Source organism: Patiria miniata, unplaced genomic scaffold (assembly GCF_015706575.1).
Source record: "Patiria miniata isolate m_02_andy unplaced genomic scaffold, ASM1570657v1 HiC_scaffold_8, whole genome shotgun sequence".
NCBI lineage: Eukaryota > Metazoa > Echinodermata > Asteroidea > Valvatida > Asterinidae > Patiria > Patiria miniata.
In genome coordinates this window covers 11,361,640-11,383,589 of record NW_024037075.1, presented here as the reverse complement: position 1 = coordinate 11,383,589, position 21,950 = coordinate 11,361,640, and the positions used below count along the sequence as shown (strand labels likewise).

Genomic DNA, 21,950 nt, shown 5'->3' with positions numbered 1-21,950 from the left:
GTTCGTAATTTGTCAAAGCGGCACTTTTGAAAGCACTGTGTATTGTTTCCACCAGGGCATTCTTGATTACGAGAAGTTTCACAAGATGGAATTTTCCGTCGGGTTGATGTAAATCAGTATTAGGGCAAAACCTAATATTGATTTACTAGAAGGTTCTTTTAGGCGACTCTTAAAAGAAAACTCCTATTTATTGCATGCTATGTTGTCAATTATAAGGTTAAGTTCAGGTTGTGATTCTGCGTAAGTAACATGCAGAGTTGTCGAAATAATGGGATTCTGGCATGGAATATTATAATGAATAAGCAAAATACTATACCAGCAGAAATCTCAGCCAGATATTACGAAACATCTGGATGATAGTAGCATTAAAATACTGAATTTTGTAGCCCATTAATCCAGGGTCTCTTATGACGCGATTATAATGAGCCTGTGTAATACAAACCTTTGATCAAACAGCATAATTGATAGGACTAAGGAACGGATGGCATTCATTGTTCATGTAGCCTCGCCAAGTCACGTCCCAAGAGAATGACCTGCAATTACCGCGCGCTGGGCTATTATCTTCGTGAGCAGAACAACATTAAAGAAATGTAGGATCTTAGACATGACTGAATGTTCTATCTATTTAGTGAGATCCTTTGTTCCTATTCAGGCGTTGAAAGGTTTTGTTGAGTTAAAACCGTCCACCTAGGCCCCCTTATTTCTGAAAGGGCAAGATGCGTCGTCGGGTAGATAAAGCGATGCCCAAGTTTATTAACCTTCGCTGAGGTTTCATATGGAAATTAACTGAAAAGAAAAAAAAACGTTAAAAAACTTTGCAGAGAAGTTGTGTGCCTTTTTGGCTGATACTTCTCACAACAGTCTTAATTTCGTCAACACTTCCTCCTTAAGGTTTAATTTTAAGAGAAAAAAGGGCTTGTCCTCCAAAATAGCTTCTCGGGAAAACTCACTTTCAAAATGCATTGCGTGTTAAGAGTGTTTGGGTGAATTTTACCTTTTGAATCTGCAAGCTTATTTTTTTCTTGTCAATACTTAAAGGGGTAATTTCCACTTTCTGAACTAGATTTGTCGATGCCCAAGTTGATATACTCTCATTTCTATCATATATGCGTCATTGTAAACTGATATTTTATGCAATTTAGGGATGAGATGTATATTACGTTATTAAACGCACCAACAACAGACAACATGTTTACTGTTACGAAACTGAAACACAACATCCACAGAAACGAGATAAATCCGTCAATGACAAATTAGTCCATGTCCCCTGGCCAATGTGGAATTCTCGTGAAAGGAGAATTCACATTAATGTAAAACCTTTTACCGCGTGGATTGAATTTCGCTGCACCGTTGCAAAATCCGAATTATCGGTGTCGCCGAGAGATAGCGTTGACGGTCTCGCGTCAAGCCCGGCTGAACGCGCTTTTCATCGGCTTGTCAAGTCGCACCGTGCTCGGTGAATCGCGGCTGTCCTCATGTATCATCGAGAGTTTGTCTTCTATTGTAGATCTTTTATTGTAGCGAACTGAAAGCACCAGTATATTAATCTAGCTTTACTGTACCTGAAACCGTGCATATATTATAATACCTCGGGTGAAACAGGAGCCCTTATGAGACATACGGCCATTTGAGCAGTTTTCTATGTTCGTCTTATACGATACTCACAACGTAAATCAGGAATTATCTTGACAACAGCGCATGATCTATCATGCATGTTTGGACTTGTTATATGGCTGTCTTAGACCGTGGATAATTTCACTCTTATTTAGAACCCCTTTGGACACATAGTGCCTATCTACTGACCATTGTTTCTTATTGAAGGAGTTTTTGCTTTAGCCAAACATGTACTCGCTTATATTTTTTATGATATTCAGATCCGAATAATATTCAAATTACAAATTTTGTCGTTGTAACAAACTTAAAACATTAGATACGGTTCATATAACAAAGATAGTCAAAATCGTGTATAGAAGGGGAATTCAGTGACCCGCAATATAAATCATTATATCCTCTCGTATGAGCGTCTACTAGGTGTATTACAGGTGATTCTGGCGTAAAGCAGGTGCCACGTTCTGTCCACCGTCCATTTAGCACAGGTTCTTCAAGCGGCAAGCATATTTGCAAATGTACTCTCGAGTTGGTTTGTATAAAGCGATTTTCTTCTGTAACATCGTCCTCAAATTGCCCATCTCGGTTACACGTAGAGCTGTTGAAATCAGATCAACGCACAAGAGCTCCTCCTTTGCTCCTCTAAGTACTGTAACCAGATCACCATTATACTCATCTGGCACTTTCTTCATAAGATGGGATTTTTTGCGTCGCGGTACCGGGTGATGTAAATCAAACTAGGTTTTGCCCTTCACCGACGTATAAACACTGTATACTCAGTGTGTTACCTCCCGAGTGAAAGTTGGAAAAAATCACTCGGTGGGACTCGAACCCACGACCACCTGCCTTCTAGTGCAGATGTCTTGCCTCTCGACCACCGAGCTATTAACAGGATCGGTTGGCTGGTTTGAATCTAATGTACATAGCAGCGGGCACTTTCTTGTTGTCTTTCTTCTTACTTATCTTCTTCAGTTTCTTCCGAAGATGTTTGCCCTGGCCGTTTCGTACCTTTAGCTTAAATTAAGGAGATGAACCTTTGGAAAGATTAATGTTTTATTTGATTTTCAATGAACTTTATGGAATCTGCAGCTCTACTCAAATATCCTATAGTATTCTTCAAATTGTCATTTTACAGACAACAATTTAACACGATGTTTGATAGCAGTTTTTCTATCATTGTAAGTAAAATTAGGAGTAATTAGATGATTATTGTGGAGTTAATTTTTTAATCATACCATCTAACTCTTGCCTTCTATATAATATTTACACACACACAATTTCTAGCATACATTCAGCTACATACCTACCAACCAGGCTTATCATATGGACAAAATTTGTTTCTGTCCACCATTATAATATGTGCCTTTATACACTGGCGGTCGCCAAACTCCCACTGATCGTAATATTTAAGGTAGAATTCAGTTCCCAACACATTTTATTCATGAAACTGTCTCATCGTCTGAACTCTCATCAACTGTAATGTAATTTATTTATAGAGGTTGATCGTGCGTGCAGCAATGGGCATATTGTTAGCAATTTAGATGTCATTGTGCGGTAAACGTATCTGAGCATGACGTGGAAATTGCCGTGCATTTTGTTTTTAGACTGGTCGCCTGTCTTTTGTTGTTGTGAGGAAAGGCAGTTTGGAGTGCTGAAGATGCTGCGTGTCGTGTGCATTATTGTAAATAATGAATGTCGGCTACCAAGAAATAACCTTAGGCCACACTGATGGAAAGAAGACGCTAGGAATGGAAACCTTTGTCTGGACTGATTCGTAAACATCCTGACGTCTAGTTGCTCGACCACAATGATCCGGAACTTCTTCCTTTGTTCATCCCCTGTTCCTTGTTTCATTCCTGCGTGCCTTCGTCGTGTGAATGACCGTACACTTTACTCGGGAGTGTTCACTGTTTTCCGGTTCGCAATGCCCACACCAACTTTCAATCAAAGAACTCTACTTTTTTGTCCCTCCACAGTCTACACATCTACAAACACACGCATACTTGTTTCACATGACTAGTGTGGACTTTCCATTGCTTTCGTGTAGTTAAGAAAAACCAGTGAAAAAACTCATTTTTCTCAAACTGTGAAAACTCTTTCAACCCAATTTTTTTTCTATGATTCCCTTTAGTGTTTCTCTTCATTCTGCTACAGATAAACCTAACCCAAAAATGCCTCTAAACCTGTTTTCCAGAAATGGGGAAACACTGTGTGGACGTGGGGCAAGTCCACACAACGTCGGTGCTACCTACATTATGTGGACGTCTTTTGTTCGGAAGTCCACACTGCGTATGTAAGACAAGCTCACACACACACGTTTACGTTACATACGTAGTATGGACATTCCTTTGTTTTTGTGTAGTTAAGAAAAACCTGTGAAAAAAAAACTAATTTTACTCACACTGTGAAAACTCTTCCAACCAAATTTTTATTTTCTATGATTCTCTTGAGTGTTTCTCTTCATTTTGCCACGGATAAATCTAATCCAAAATGCCTCTAAACCTGTTTTCCAGAGAGGGGGAACCTTGTGTGGACGTGGGCAAGTCCACACAACGTCGCTGCTACCTGGATTATGTGGAGCTCTTTTGTTTGGAAGTCCACACAGTGTATGGAATGCTTGAACACTCCCGGGTTTGCAGTCATACGTGCCAAAAACCCATTAACCTGGAACTTTCGAGACTTGTTGGAGTCCTTCTCTTAAGACTTAAGTGTCTTTTCACAACATCCAAGTCGTGAACTTTGTCAGCAGGGCGTAAGAAAGTTCACGCGACCGCTAACCGCCGAAGTCGCTGCCGTTCCTTGGTAAAGTGCAATCAAGTAAACACTAAATAGGTAAAGGTAAAAAAGGCTGGCGACAGTCTCACGTAGACCACCTTAAATCAGAACTATCTTACCAACCATCGGAAGATTCCTGATGGTAAACAATCCTCGCCTGGGCGGCATCCATCCCATTTTCTTGAGTCAACAGGGAAAGTGTGTGAGTTCTGTTATGCGAGAGTTTTGGAGTGATTTGCACAACGCGGGAAGACAACGCCGCCCGATGTCCCGGTCGTGTTGACCCGTGGATCGGATCCAGGAGGTCGATCGACGGGCATTGGAACACTACGCTGTGGCGGATGCTCGTTACTCGAGAAGCAATTCGCGCCGATTTGCTCAATTTGCGCCGAGGTTTGCACGGGACTTTTCTCCCGCGTAGCCCCCAATCAAATGCCGCTTAACGCTGAAGCCGAACTTGTAGATTTATCGACTCGGGGATTGCGCAGGCTTGACCCATCTTTTTGGGAATCTATAATTCCTTGACTAATGTTGGATTTCAAACCAGGCTTTTGGTTTGAACATATCACTCATTACATATGTTGAGATCTTATAATCACCTTTCAGTGATTCAATCATGAATTGTTATTGACACGCCCGACTTCCAGTTTGCTTTTAAAGTTTTAATTGCGATTGTTTTCTGCTTGGATCAATCTTGGTAAGGAATACTGCTGGTCAATGCAATGTTTGTAGAGATTTAAGTTACTCGGGTGAGGTTTCGGGAAATGTTTACTTTTTGAATTGAAGATAGGTTTCGGTATTGACATATTTATACCCGTGAAAACTGCCCCTCCTTTGTATTCAAAACAGCGCCCTCTCTTGGTTCTGGAATTCTTAAGCATTATGAAATGTTTCAATAAGTTACTCACTATCTGAAAGGTAGTACTGATATTCTTGTACTTTGAGCAAATTATTTGAAACATTTCTGGGAAAGAAAAATGATTTTTAGACACACAAACAACAGTTGAAGTTGGTAATGATTTAACAAAAACAAATGTACACAGCATATTTGCATGTCTTTTGATGACACTTGCAGAATATCGGCAGATGGCGCTACACAAATTTGATATTGCTACACAAGCCACCAGCTGGGTGTGAAATTGTAATTATAACATTTTTGCAACACCGACACTGCGGTGTGAAAAATTTCTTCACATCATCAGTTTCCTTTCACACCATATGCGGCGGGAACTTTACACAAAAAACGATGACCTTTTTGTTGGCATCGGTACGGTTGACCGTATTTTGGTAAGATAATAATATACCGTATATTATGAGCGTCCTCATTGCTGAAAGGAACACATTAATAAACGCAACTAAAGTGTCGAGGCGCACTGTACCAGCCCTATTGATATTCGTCGACCTGGGAAGAAGATTGATATCATTCATGCTATAATCGTAAAGCTTGATGAGGCATGGAACCAGTTTAATCGATGTTAAATTCGTCGATCATGTGACATTTTTGCACAGCAGTGTACTTTTGCCCATTTTGTCCTGTGCTAAACCTTCCGATGCATGGATTATTTTGTTTTGCATTCATGTATACACTTTTTTTTAAGATATGACATTCTACCGTCAAACATAAGTTGCTTAATATTAAGACTCGTTGCTTAGCAGAAACAGTAAGCCACAATACCCCTAGTCTGTCCGTGCACCCTCATTTTACAATTTACATTTTCTGCTTATAAAAGTAATGAACTTCAGCCCATCAGTGAGGTGTAAGTGTTAACATGTTCATGCGACGCTGACGTCTTTTGTAATGGGCAGGGCCCAGTGTCCAGGGATGATAAGGGCTCTCAAGACAGTGATGGTCCTAACACCTTAGATGCGTAAGGCTTAACTACTAGAATCTATCGTCGCATGGGTTGATTGCATGATGGCCTGTTGTGCTCCAGTTCTTGGAATCGAAGCCACCGCACGTGAGTGCATTACCAAGTTTGCAGGAAGTTTAATCTTCCAGAAGGCGCCTGGACGGAGATGCGCGTAGATAATGGATGATTTACTGGTGGAAGATGATACTTTTAGATCTTGTGGAAAAGCTCCTTTGATGTTGTCTATGGTGGATTTTTTTTCCCGTTGGGACTGGGAGATGTACAATTTAAAGCGGTTGTGCTCTTTACCGATCATCTTCAGAAGTAAACAGGGGCAGCAGTATGCTATATCCTAGAATGGGTGTGATTAACCTCTGTTATTGTTGTTTATTTCCTGGAAAATTAAGGTCTCTTTCGGAGAATTCGCCAAAGTGGAGGTAATTTATGTTTTGACGACGAACGTGCAAATTGTTTAATATGCAAGGATGAAGAAAGAAATGATTGAAAGGAAAAAGATGACGACATCTCAACATTTTAGTAAATTAAAGACACTCAATAATAGGCCTATTCCCATCCATACGCCACTTGACTGAATTTGCCGAGCTCCTCAAAATACCACCATCAAGGAACTTCAGGAGCTGTGCCCTGCCACACATCATAATTGCCCTCCCCGCAGAAAACACTCCAAGTGTCCCCGTTATAGTCCCCCTTTTCACCGGCTCCTGCCCGGCCAGCAGATAGGAGCACCTTCCAGCACTCTTGTCTGGATTAAACTCCACTGAGGAGTCCTCCCAGCATCCTTCTGAAGTGTCTCTGAAGTGTCTGAAGAGGACCTCTGGACGTTCTGCGTCGATTCTTTAATGAGAGTAGACTAATTATAGACACTCGGGGTGGATTTGTTTCCCTCGCAGACGAAGGTGGGGAGTTTGCCAGCTTAAAACACTTTAACCAGTGGATTGGACTGTGAGGGGTTGTAACTGTGCAAGATTAGGTCTGGTCAATCGGGGACGGACCTTAATGTCATGCATGCTGTATAAGATGGACGAAGAGAAGTCTAAGCTTTTAAGGATCGGTTAATTGTTCATCCTTAAATTGAGTCTGTTGTTGGTCTTGGCGTTGCTGCTGGTGTACGTCCTTGTTATTATAAAGGACTGATGCCGTTGGCGATTGTGTCGATCACTTTAAAGGTGAAATTATTGTGTTCAAGACAACTGACCAGGCTGTTGTCGCGATTGCCATGATGATGCATGATGGAGCTGATAGTGATTTGCCATTGCCATGATGAATTCATGATGAAGCTGATAGTGTCTCAGTACAGTGGCGATGGTGACAGTTATGATTAAGACAAAGGTAATGGCGTATGACAATGACAGTAGAATTATGGATATTGCTGTCGCTATCGCTGCTGACTGTGACAATCAACAGGTTTGTTGAGGATGTTTTCATTTTTTGAGATAATGAAATTAATTGTCAAGATAACGCCGATAAAAAGAGATTCACCATAGAGATGATTGAAATAATGGTTACATTTTGGCACTTAAGCTCGCTGACATTTTTGAAGTACCTGGTCCTGTCGTGTGAGGATTTTAAAACCAAAAATTATCTAATATGCGTCGAGAGAGAAATGGAAAATCCAATTTGCGTCTGACCTCACGAGAATCACTCGTGGGAGAAGTAGGAGGGAAGGCGAGGCGCGGTCAACGCGTCCCGGGGCGCGAGCTCTCCGGCAGCCCGTCTATGGCCTGAAGTGGCCTGGCGTTCCCTCCGGAGCCGGCCCTCCTCTGTACCCTTGGGTTGTCGTAAATGCTAATTACTAGTGGATAAGAGATCTCTGGGGAGCACAAGCACGGTCGAGTTGGGATTGAATTCAGTCTAATTCTTCGGCAGGTATTTAAGATATCAATATCAAGCATATTATTCTTTGTCTTTATTTAAGCATCTGCTTTCATCGGCATTCCTCAAGGGTGTTTATTAAAGAAACATTAAAAATGTCTTGAAAAACCTTAGCTTGTTCTAAACTGTGTTGTATTATCATTATACCCATCAGGATTTGAGTAAGCCATGCAGTTTGTATCTCTTTTTGGGGGGATGTCGGAAAAGCACCCGAAAGTGCTTTAGATCACTGATTCCCAGACTGAGTACATAACCTGCCTCACCGTGTGAATTCCACGTGCACCCCCTGCTTAAAACATTCAGTGGTGCGATCATGAAGCTTAGAGCCCGGAGGTTGGGAGTTATTATCCGATGAATCACAGTGGTGGATAGGGCAATATCACTCCCGTATGAATGCCAGCATTACAGCCACAGGATTGAAGAATATTTTTCCCCCCTTTTTTATCCGTACTGACCTATTTCTTTACAAGTAAAGGGCATGTGTACTTACTAATAGTTAAATATCTTTCGATGTCACTAATAACGAGAAAATCATCTTTTCCCATCGGCAAGTTTCACTTTCCCGCGCCTACAGCGCTATAAATAACATTCAATTTCACCCCTTGTCGCTTATCAACCACCTAGTCTCCAATGTCACATCAATAGACAAGCGGAGGTTCGCCTTTGTAAACTCATATCCAAAACCCGTGCCCGCCGGAAGGACAGAGTTCCGCGTTCTAATGAAATGTTGTCGGAAGATTATCTGGCGAGATCATCAGATTTGGCGGGAGAATGAGGGGCGGGCGCTGTTTCATTAAAAAAAGCGCGGGAAAGAAAAAGTGCGGCGTGGACGCGCTATCGTCTACGCGTGCTGCGCTTGCATTTGAGCGCGCGAGGGGTGTATCAATAAGATCTTGACATGTGACCGAGTTTCCTGTTAATAATTGTGGCTCACATCAGTGTGTACCCCAAAAAAAATGCATCATCGCCACAATCGCCGGCTTATTATTTGACAGTATGATCATACCCATTGTGTGCCCCCTCCAGAAAACGGCACCCCTCCGCACATTGATTCCTAGGTTAATACGCCGTTTTGTGGACCCCACGATATTAATAGCAAAGAAATACATTTACTCATTTGTATATTTGTGGACATAATGTGGATTTTATAACGGTACAATGGTGGGCACGTGTGGTCTAGCGGTGGAGCACATGATTCGTGATCGAGAGGTTGTGGGTTCAAGCCCCACCGTGGCCATGCGTGTTGTGCCCTTGAGTAAGGCGCTTTACCTCAATTACTCCCCTCAACCCAGGTGTTGAATGGGTACCGGCATTGTTCAATGCTGGGAAGGTAACAGACTCGCTGTGGAGGAGGTGTAGCGATCCCCCCACAGCAGCATATGAGTCTGGCCCAATCGCTTCGAAGGAGAGATGGGCACTCCGTTCCTGTGAACACAGGTTCGTCCCCCTTTACCCTTTACTACAATGAGACTTGGTATAGACACGAGTAACTTATGGCGCAATCAGCGCATTCAGCATTCTTTAATTAAAGGAAGACACGATACAGTAAACATTCTAGAGACACGATAGACGGAAATGTGATTCATGTTTGAAATAGACATTAATTTGTCACCTTATCTACCTCACCAACGAAGAATCCGTATCATTTACAGGAAATCTGGAACATGCGATGGTACAAACTATTTCAGGCATAATTTGTAGACACAAAAATGAAGACATGTAACATCCGATTAGATTCTGAAGCATGACTAGAAATCTGAAAATTTCAGATTTCTAAACATATGTTAAATCTGAGTTACATGGGACAAACATTTTGATAATTATGTTGCGTATAGAAAATAATGATTCGGATATTTAATTACGAACATAAGGAGCTTGAGTTTTTGACAATTTAATATAAGCCATATCAAGCAGAAACATTCCAAAATTATTTGCCTCTGAAGAAGTCCTTGCTATAAGGATGAAATATCATACCACTCTAATTTTTTTATTTTAAAAATGTCAAGGAATAAATTCCTAATTTGCGGCGACATAAAATATGGATGGGCTCACGTATTCAAGTTGAAGAATGGTATACACATTCGTTATCCAAAGTCTGTTTTTAACATCTTGTTCTCCATCAACCGTGAACAAACATGTACAAAACTGTAAGTACAGAATAATGAACAATTAATCTCCAGTGACATCTCTCGATAAAATCGTTTCGCTTGAGCTACGCGTACGGAGAACGTGGCAACTTGCACTGATTGGAAACGAAACACCATTTTTTCCGGCCTTCGCGTAGATCGTTTTTACAGAACAGTACATCAAGATGCAGCTTGATTAAAAGACATATATCAGATCCATTTAGAAATTAAGAAATGAGTTGAAGAAAGCTTGTTCTTAAAGGTAAATCTGAAACATGAGAATAGAATGCATTGAAGAAGCACAAATTATTTATCAATATTGTACTGAGCATACGGGATAATATAAACTCTACGACAACAATTTGGAAAATTAAAGTGGAGATTAAGTTTAATAAAACTATTTTCACCCCAGTAAAACATTGCATGTAGATCGTCACATAGTATAAACAGCAACAAGAAGTTCCATTAAAATGATTTAATGACATTGTAAAGTTGAGAATGATTGTAAAGTTAATTTCAAAGTAAAAAAAAACCTTTAATGTTGGCAACAACTTGAAACACTGTAATTTCCAGAAGTAAACTCAGCAGTTTGTAACAAAATATAAACAGTACCAAGAAACAGTATTAAAATGAGTGTTTCACGTTTCACGTTTTTGGCGAGACATATTGCAAAGACACAGTTCCTTGGTGGTCCGTGTCCATAGCGTCTTCCCGTTCATCAAACATGTAGTAGGACTATGTTTGGACAAATTATGAACAATTAATGTCAAAACATAAATCAGTGTCGCTTGAGCTTGGGAGTGGATGTCGCTACTTGGCGCGATTTTTTTCCAGTAACTTTGACAGCTTTTTGCCGTCTAATGTCATGACGACCATTTGGATGAAATTTATGGGCGTCTTCTCCTTTCCAGGTCGGTGCATTCGTAGCAAATCGTCTCAGTCCGTTTTGCTTGAGAAGTTCAAGGCATCTCCACGTCTCGCCTCTATTGACGCTTAAATCATCCGAGGTCAGAAAGTTGAGCAAATCTAGGCCACGGCCATAGACGATCCCATCCGTATGGGGAAAACTGTAATCGGACCAAATGCGAATATACTTCCGCTGAATGCTGCCTCATTTGCTCATCGACAAAACAAATCGATAAAGCAGTCGATGATATATCCAATATCAGAAATCTTTAAAGAAATCAAGAAATAGACAATCAGTAATAGTCGACTTCTAAAGGCCTATTAAAATTCCGTTTGAAGTGTGATAAACAAATCTTAGACAAAGCAGAAAAGATTCACACTATTTAATTTAACTCAAAGATACACTTTTTTGCGCCCGCAGTCATTACGCGTATTAAGAACATCTCGCCATTAAGTATTTATCACCGGAGCTACTCTGATGGAGATCGCACTGAAAACCATAGGCTTTATAAATCAAGGTCTTTTCGGCCAAAATGACCAAAATATGACGCACGAAACTACCATTTGAGCTTGAGATTAAGCTTGTTTACGCATTTATGTCAAAAAGAAACCAATATAACGAATGTCTTGGATGTATCTTGAGCCGGAACTAGCTTCGTAAATCTGCTTTTCGCCATAAAAAAATGCATCAGTTCGAGAGACTGATGTCTGCCGACCGTGTTTGGCGGAAAAGGGACCGATTCGTGCAGTGGTTTTACAGGGAGCCATTGACCCTAATGGACTAGTTTGAATTCAGATTTCTAGACTCGGAGTTCAAAAATGGACTTTCAAAACAATCGTTTGGGAGGTCAGTAATGCAGTTAATACAAAAACACCATTAGGTCTACTTTGCACTTTTGGTAAGTACATGGAGAGGAAACAGCTAAGTCTGCTTTTAGTTCTTAACGGCGATCTTAGGGATTTATTACTGCGAATCCAATTACAGATTGCTCTCTCAGGTACCTTGTTTCTTACTGTAAACTTCGTTGCGGGACGACGATTATGTTTCGTAGGCTAAATAGCCAGAATTCTGGGATATTTGTGTTTTGTGGGGGTCGCTTTTAACTTTGCTTTTCTGCCAACCAATTGTTAGTAGTTCACTGTCACACAGAAATGATGTTTGTGTATTGATATTCCATTGAATATAATGATTTATTTGTTGCACCTTGGCTTTGTTCCTTTAAAAATGTATTTAGTGATTAGTTTTGTTTTACTGTCCACTCCTTTTGAACGAGACTACTCATTGTCGTCGGTACACCCTCCCCAAGGCAAGCACAAACCTCCACAAAGGCAAAACCTCTCTTAAATCCGTATACCCTGACAAGTCATTAACCCATATACCTTTGCGGTTCGGTGCCGAGTCTTAAACCCACCCATGAGCTTTCCAGAAAAAGAAGGCACATACATTATGAAAGATAAAAAGACGCAGTCGCTGTCCATGGCTCCAGAGATATATGTACCAAAAACAGATAAAGCCATTGGCTGCCTTATGCATAATTGTACCGATCTTTTTTTCCTCGTTCGTTTCGCCCGACATCAACAACTTCGATATAATCCGTGCCTCGGTCAAATCGTCACGCACGGTACGATTCAGCAAGGAGAACTAGGTTGAGTTCTATTTCTTTTTTGGATCGACTGTGAGCATGCATAATTGTCTTGGGAGCTGTATCATCCCTTGTGTGCCAGATTTCAGTTTTGTGTTTTGAGATTGATACGCATGATATTTTGTATCAGGTGATTTACTCTCATAAAGATTTGCTTTTTTTTGGTCAGTCTCCCATCGGTCTTTCTTGTCCTTACCCTGACAGTGCTTTTCATTTTAAATAATCCCGGCGTCGTTGATTGCATAAACTGCTCTCTTAATGGTAATAACTTGAATAGAATTCATTCGTGAGTCGGCCACATTAAATTGTAAGCGAGGTCAACTCCTCATTTCGGGAACTTGCCAGTAGATATGAAAGCAATGAAATAAAATTAATTACAAATAAATACCAGTCTGCTCTGATGAATAATTACAAATTTGTGATTAGGCCTAAACATACCCTAATGTTTTAAGCCACAATTCGAAAGAAAAATTTGAAAGTGAGTCTTGGAACGCACTCCAATCATAAAATAGTCTGGCACCTTCCATTCAACAGTTACCATTTCTAAAATAGCTTCAGGGAACACGATCGACATTGGCTTCCTTGTGAACAAAGTCTACATAGAGGGATAACAAGTGACGATTTGTAAGCGATGCAACTCAAAGACGCGCTAATGGTATAGGAACATTATGTTGGTGTCTTTTTTTTTAATTTTTATTGTTTATAAAACCAGATTCGCCATTTCCATGTCTGAGATTTGGATATTCACACTAAAAAAAAATCTTTCAATCTACTCAATAAAATTAAGGCAACATTGTTACCTTAATTCGATTACGTCATTTCAACTTTTAAGTTATCGCCACTTCAGTTTTTAAGTAAGTATTTATTAAATTCAATCATTTAGAATCTACTTAATACGTTTAAGGCAACCCACTTGCCTTAATTCAAATAAGTAAATTCAGCTTATTATAATTTAAGTAATTGCAGCTCACATACAAATGGGATCTAGTAATGAATAGAATGATGGAATTATCAGCTACGTCGTTAGATTAACCAAATTGTAGTGTTGCTACATACTTCAGGGTATCCTCACTTATCACAACACAATCTTGGTAAACATTATAACGAAGTTCCAAGTTGAATTTTCATATTCAATACCGACAGCACTGGTGAAAGAACGTGTGCACTGTTTGCATTTACTCACTGTTCTAAAGACAAGACTCCGCGCGCATTCACTGAAGTGCCTGATACGATGGCCGCGCTATGCCATTTAATATAGGCTCCATAACACTCAGAACTCATCTTACTACTCCTGCTGGTTGGTTGGACGTAAATACAGCCCCCTCCCGAAAAACTACATTATTATGTTCGCACGAAAAGCAATTTCATGTCAAATACATACAACCATAATATTAAAAATTTTTTTTATTGAAAATTGAATTTATCATTGAAGATCTTAAAGACTTTAAGTTATACCGACTCTTTAAGATTTACGTGTTTATTACTCAAACTTGCTGATCAATCTTACGTATAATTAAGGACTCTTGTATCGATATCAGCTTTAATTGGGTTTGTTGTGTTTTTATGACATAAATACTTCACGTTCCATCTACAAGTTATGGATTTAAGTATTTAGTACTGAAATGAATTAAGTGCACCTGATGAATTTGTTTTTTTTGGAGATATATTAACCAAATAGTTTATGTATCATTAACTCAATTTTAAATGATGTTGTCTTTACTCATTTTCTTCGTGTGAATGAAATTTAATATATTAAGTACAGTACACTTTTAACATTTTATGTTTTTTAAACTCAAAGATCAACGTAAAAGCAACTAAAATTGTGTTCTTAGTATTAATTAATCATTTAATTGGTTTAATATTACTTCAGTCAGGGTTCATATTTTAGTGCAGTTCCCAACTGTCACGTGACATCAATTTGTGTGGTTTTTTTTTCATCTTGTGACCACTCCTTTCTTACATGTTACGCGGAAATGTCCCCGCCTACTTCGCAGAACTGACCACTCATCATCACACTGTGTAACATTCTTACTGACCACGCCCACATAAGCCCAAGGCCCAAGTCAAGAGGGCTACGGCGTCTGGTAAATTACTCAATTTGTATCGCTCAATTAGATACTGTACTGGAGATCTTAATGTAACCCTTGTGCTTTCTCTGCCCCGTTCCATTTAGCAAATCGACTAGCCACCCTCTCAGAACGAGATGTGACCGGAAAACAGAATCTTTTTTGCTCCCTAATCACATCTTGACCTTTGACGTTAAGACTTCGCATATTCACCATGCCTGCACTTTGAGCGTACCGCTGCCGAGCCGAGGCGCTTCCGATCTTGGGATTTATTCAGCGGGCAATTTGGCGCGCTGCTCCGCCGCGGAACTTTTGCATTGGATGCAAGAGAATGATTCCTTGTCGGTGTTTCTCGGCGTGTGAGAAAAAGTACGCCTGTGGCTTTGCTAACTGGCTTCTGGCAAAGGGCGGTCTGATACGTAGCGACCTCACTCAATGGTAATCCGCCTTGTAATACACTGACTCTCCATTTGTCAATTCCGTATGGTTCCCAGGCTATACAGTGCCTGGATGCTTTTAAGACCTTGTCTCTCCATTGTCTCTGCAGAGATCGATGCTGTCGGTGACTGATCAAGTTTTTAGCGTGTACTGTACGTTGACGTACAAGAGGCCAAGGTTTACGGATTGCCTGAACCAGTGCGTGTCAGTTCCTGCTAGGACTTTACTCGCGGGAAGGGTAACCTGCAACTTGGCATCTTCGTAACGGGTAAGGGTCATCCGTTTTTGTTCTCCATTTTCAAATTTTCTGATATTCATTTCATTTATGCTGTGTCTACATTTCAGCACATTTTAGAAAATTACTTTCCGTGGCGTTCGTCGTTGCAGTTGGCATCCCGTTGCACTTTATAAACAAAATGTGAAAATTTGAGTGGAGTGTTAAAGATGTTTTATTTGTTCCTTTTTGAACCTGTACATTTAAACGGATTCAGTAATGATTTGAGGTCACTCTGCGCGAAAGCCTAGAATTTTAATCAAACTGACCGATATAATCTCACCGGTCGTAGGTCACGATTGTTGAACATTTTCTGTAGGGTAGCGTAACTCATCTTTAATTGCCTTTGAATTAAAGCGATTAATACTGTATTACACACTGCTATTCATTATTGTTTTTATTGAAAACATCCGCATGAGTTTTGCTGAAATCCATGAAAATAATCTTAACTGGCTAGTCATCTAAAGCGAACAAATTTGTCACTGATATTTGAGGGTAATAAGTCGAGAAATTGAAAATTCACTCACATGGACAAAGTAAGAAGGCGCAATGACCTCCAATCGCTCCGGCCAATTAAAAGTACCCCCGAGCTTGAGCTTGAAGAAACATTCCCCCTTCCAAGCCCTTTTCGCGATCGAGACTTTTATTGTGAAGTATGTCCTACAATCCTTGGATGATACTCTTCAAATCACCGGCTGAAAGCGAGTCCTCGATAGATCATGATTACGCGGTTCAACCCGCGAGTCATTCCAGAGAGACCTGTTTGTGAGGAAAAGAACGGGGGCAAAAAGGTGCACAAGTACGGTAAATGTGTACGCAGAAAACGTACTTGATCGTTAGTGGAGGGAGAGAGGAACGGCGTAATACGGGTCTGAGCCTGAGGTGCGTCCGTGAGGGGTTGCCTGCCCGTGATCACCATACCTAATCGATGTCAGGGGCAGTTCCACGCACGGTAACCAAACAGGCCTCAATCGAGGTTATTAACCATCTACCGTTTACTTGAGCTCAGGTGTTCAGAGACGCGGGTCTGCATTTCCAGGTGTCATCGTTCTTTTCTCACATTGGCATCTTGTGTCGCATGCTGTTTAACGCCTGGTAATAGGGTCCGAATATTCACGATTCCGATCCGGGTCAGTGATTGGGGTTCGAAAAAATGTGATAACGACGAAACGATTGGAAAGTAATAGTCTGGAGAGGCTGTGGTTTGATATGTATGATCTACTTAAATCGTTAATATGTGTTCTTCATGCGTAATCTGAATACTTTGGTGTGCAAGTTAACATAGAGCCTAATCTGTTTCCCATCAGCACTATCATTTGGCAGGAGCGGCTCTCTCCTGGATCTCAACATGCAAATGTATATTTCTATACGGTCTTGAACTTGTGGATAACGTAGCTACATTTCTGGAATCAAAAGACATTTGGTTTCGAATTCTCCCCGTGTGTGGTTTCTTGTTTGGGTCCTTAGTTTCTGGTTGGTACCAACCATGACAAACAGGTTGACTTTAAATGACGCCGCCAAAGAACCGTGGGTAGAGATCCGTTGGTAGACCTACATTAGCGCTCCGATGGTAGAACACTGGGTCTGCAGTCCAGTGGTGTCAGGTTCGATTCCAGACGCGTTTGTTAAATTTATATCGTGTGATTTTGCATTAAGTTCATTTGTGTCTTATTAAAAGCAAAGCAATAGGTGCCGTATATACCATGAACTCATATTAAGATCGTTCCCCTCGAGTTACGTACAACAGGTCTTTGGACTTAATAACTCTGATCTTGCTCCCTGAATTAGAACACGATCTACGTGAGATTGGAACTAAAGCTGATTGATAAAAAAAACGTCTGGATCCAGTTGGAAAGCGATCTCCATTAACACAAATTGTGATACATTTGGTATGCCAAGAAAGATATTGCCCAAAGTTAAGCAATGGCTGAGTCTAACTCGTTAGAAGGCCACATTATGCACTCCAAGTGGCGTGTAACATAATGTCTCACATGAATCACTAGTGATTGGTGTAACAGAACGAGCTATCGTGTGTAAACCGCACGTCTGCCAAAGAAGGCAGAAAAAGGTTGGCTCTAATTAATCTAGGCCATCACAGTCACACGAAACGAGTCCACCAACATGCAAAGTCACATTCACTTAGGCCTAATCGTCGTCCTGGTGTTTCAATAACGGGCAACTCGCTCTCTGATCGCACGGCTCGAATTTGTATTTGTTGGCTGGTATCATTCTGGACGTAATGGTTACCAGCCCTGTCCATTAGCTCTTTTCCCTTGTCACTATCACTCCGTTGGATAATGAACAAAGTTAAGCCTGAAATGTACCGATGACTTGGGCTTTCATTTAGGAAAGGCTAAGCAGAAGTTATAATACATCAAATGTCAGTAACTATTTGTTAAAGTAACAAGTCACAAAGGGGTGCATATATACCTTTGTTCCCCAATAGCTATGTTCCCTAACCCCCTAACCCTAACCCTAAGGAGTTTGGGGGTTATTGGGTGGACCCCGTCACAAAGCAGTGGAAATCAACGCAGTGAAAATAATTGATTTTCTCTTGCAAATCTTTCACGTGCTAAGTAAAATTGTGAACTTTGCAGCCAAATGGACCACAAAAAACCAACAACAAATTCTGACAGAATCCGCTTGAGTACATAGTTCGTTGGCCCTCCATGGCAGTTGTTTCTATTAAGAAATGAGCCATAAGTCTCTTGTGACTTTGAGAAAACGTTTGCAACTGATGCTAAAATTAATATTCTGGACCTATATTTTTTTCTCAAGCAACGAGATGAGCAAGAAAACCGATTTCAATTTTCATCATTTCTCAAATTTGACTGCAATTTTCCCCGAAATATTTTTTTTCATCTGCAATCCCGGTACGAAATTCTGGTCCCTTGTGCAATCCTCTCTTGAGCAATAATCTAACCGAGAGTGTGGCAACGCACAAACTCCTCGTCCGCGTAAATCCCTCAGCGACTCTATAATGCGATCTGTCCGGAATGATTTCCGTACGGAAACAATCACGTAAAGCCTTAGCCACCGTGCCTATATCCTTCCGCAAATACCCTCCCGTACGGTACCTTTGCGCATCAATCCCGCCCCGTACGACACACTCCGTTGCCCGGTCATTGACTTCGCAAGCAGTGTTCAATTTTGATCATTGATGCTGGGTGCAAGATAGGGTAGAAGTGAACATCTCATATGTAGATATAAAAAAGGGATACCGCGATGCAGTGATATACTAAAAAAAAGCAGCTGACGGAGGAGAAGTAACCAATTAAATTAGTAGTGTTTTCAGAATACTTTTTGGAAGACCTTATTAATAAGGGCACATATTTTTCTTCGGTACTCCAACTTCTACCTTTTTATCGCCACTTTTTAAAATAGCAAATTCCCTTATTTGTAGCAATTTATGGTAATTCACAGTGAGTAAAGTGGTGTCATTATAGGCGAGAGCATTGATTCAAAGCTGTTAGAATATTCCTTCGGTGAGTTTGTTTGAAGATACTACCCGTCATGATGGCGCTTTCTATTTAAAAAAACACCACATTTCGTTACTGACAATTGACGAGAAAGTTGGCTTTGTTCTTCTTTATATATTGTATTTATAATAGCCATAAATTTATCTTCCTTTTATCAAAGCCTCTTTTCCAACGGACGGATACAATAGACAAAAATGTCAACCATAAACTTGTTAACATTTCGAGAAAGGTTTTTGGACGTCACAACTGATATTTACTCGCAATTGTGCCGACCAGACCTTTCGGGAAAAAAATGGGAATAAATCATTCACTTTTGTTTTCACTTGTACGTTTGCCCCGACTAAAATGCCATAAATCCAATATTTGATTCCCAACTCCCGGACACTTAGCTTTTTACTCCCATGTCTTGTCCCCAGAGGAAAAGAGAAACAACATCAGGCTGGCAAATAAGTCCATGGAATGGTGGAGCAGGAGTCTATAAGACGCTTTTAATCGATGTCCGGCTATAGTCAAACAACTGCAACCGTCTCGTTTCCTTCCCTTTTGCCCTTTGCTTCTTCTGATTTTTCCCCCCTGAAATTTGCGAGGGAGGCACGAACTGTCTGAGGAAAAACAGTGCGATGCTTAATGTGTTTATCGTTGGAAGTTTTTAGATGCTCGCATTTCATGCCTTAAAACAAAACTAGAAAGAAGAAAAAAAAATAATCGAAACTTTTTAAGGAACACTCACTGGTGTAACTTGATGATGAAGTAGAAAAAGGGGAATCGTTCCTTTTATGTAACAGAAAACTTGGAACTTTATTGGTTCGCTAATGCGAGTGAAATAGTCTTTAAGGTTACGTGTGAGCAACCATGGCCTAAATTCCTGCAAAGAGATGTCGAAAACAGCAACGACCGGCAAATGTTTGTCTTTGCCACGAGGGACTCCAGAATGCAAATACTAAAGCGATTTTTGTGTATACATGCTTGACCTAAATACAACATAAATCCTTCTCGGATCTGAATTCCTTCGATGAAATATTCAAATAAACCCACGACATTCCTGCGACCTTCAACACCATTGTTAACGGTGAGAGACTGCGATCGAGTTTTGTTGCTAGTTTCTGTTTGGCGAATGTAACAGTCACATTTAGCTTTTCTTGGGTTTCGTTATTTTACACGCCCTATTTCAAAATCAGTCTCGGCGTGAACTGATATTCTCAGAACATGAAATAGAATGTTCGCAATGGGAGAACATGTTTCCTGTGTGCGCGTGCGGTGTATTAAACAAGATCGTGTTTTGCATCAGTTGTCAACCAGAAGATTGCACCTGAATGTTACTGTTGTCTGCAATAGTCGTAACTGTTTTCAGCCTAATTAATTGTATTCCTCTTAGTCATAACATTCAAATTCTGTTTTTCCCCCACCAATCAACTGAATTTCATTGCCTGCATATTAATCTGTTAAGGAAATTGCATGGATAAGTGCAAATTTGAGCCGTGCTAGTGGGGTAGCTAGGATTTTTTGCGGGGGGGGGGGGCGGGGGAACACGGGAGGGGGTCATTAGAATAGCATAGGGGGCACATATCGCAAACTTTCTATTGCATTTTCTTTCCAGTTGGGCCCCATAATGCCTCGCTATATCCATTGACATACGAAATCGTACACAGTAAGCCTTTGGCTAACTGAAAAATACAACTTACAAAAACCCTTTTGGTTGAGGAAGTGGCATTATCAGTATTTTGGTGGGGGGGGGGGCAAGAAAAATTGTGGGGGCACGTGCCTCCCCCAGCCCCCACCCCACCCCCCGTGGCTACGCCAGTGAGCCGTGCCCATTATGCCATATGCCATTTATAATTACAGGACGGTAATTTCATCAATTTCATAGCTAGGATTTTTTGTAGGGGGGGGGGGGGGGCACGGGAGGGGGACATCAGAATATCATAGGGGGCACATATCGCAAACGGCCTATTGCAGTTTTTTTTTTCCAGTTGGGCCCCATGCCTCGCTATATCCATTGACATAAGAAATTTTACCCAGTAAGCCTTTGCCTAACTGAAAAAATACAACTTACAAAAACCCCTTTTTTGTTGGGGAAGTGGCATTATCAGTATTTTGGTGGGGGGGGGGGCACAGAAACTTTGTGGGGGCACGTGCTCCGGCCCCCAGCCCCACCCCCCGTGGCTACACCAGTAGCCGTGCCCATTATGCCATATGCCATTTATAATTACAGGACGGTAATTTCATCAAAGCAATTAAGCTATGAGGCCAACCTTATAGAATTTGAAATGCAGGCATTTGTCCGCGTGGTTATTCCCGCGAGTTGTGAAGAGAGGTGGCATTTTATTCCTCCACCGTGTTCCCATAGGCCCCAGCCCACAGTTGATATTGGCTAGTATTTCACTGCATCAGCCTCTCGTCAGTTCTCGACCCAACAATTCATCATCATGTTTGGCTCTCGCTGAAGACTGAAGATTAAAGCCACATGAGAGTTCGTATCCTGGACGAATTAAATTCTACTCTTTTCGGCTATTACGAAAGCATAACATTTCTTTTGTAAAAAAAAATGGATCTACTTAGGCCTGTAATCTTTATTTTTTTTCATGAGCAAAGGACTTGCCAATATTGATAATATCACTAAGATGGTAAGTGATGACATTAACAATGAAGTATCGTGCAATCAACGATAATAAAGACGATCTTACAAGTAATTTTTTTTCCATCTTCGTGACTCCTGCTCTTTGAAATTTGTTTCGAAATATTTCCTCAAAAGCAGCAGGATAGCGTCTTCAAACAATGTTGAATAACATGACGACTCGAAGGACAACGTTCATGAATAATTATCTTCATTCTGCATCATCCTTAAAGTAATATTCTAATTTCACGAAGTAGAATGTGAAAAATATGATTTTG

At 40.7% G+C, this 21,950-nt stretch overlaps 1 long non-coding RNA gene across 1 annotated transcript in view; it reads left to right on the top strand.

Annotated features, from left to right (window-relative positions):
- LOC119719171 overlaps positions 1 to 21,950 on the top strand; it is a 37,236-nt gene that overhangs the window by 1,037 nt on the left and 14,249 nt on the right. The window contains exon 2 of the long non-coding RNA XR_005269885.1: positions 15,415 to 15,573. This is a non-coding gene — a long non-coding RNA (uncharacterized LOC119719171). The remainder of the gene's footprint in view (positions 1 to 15,414; positions 15,574 to 21,950) is intronic.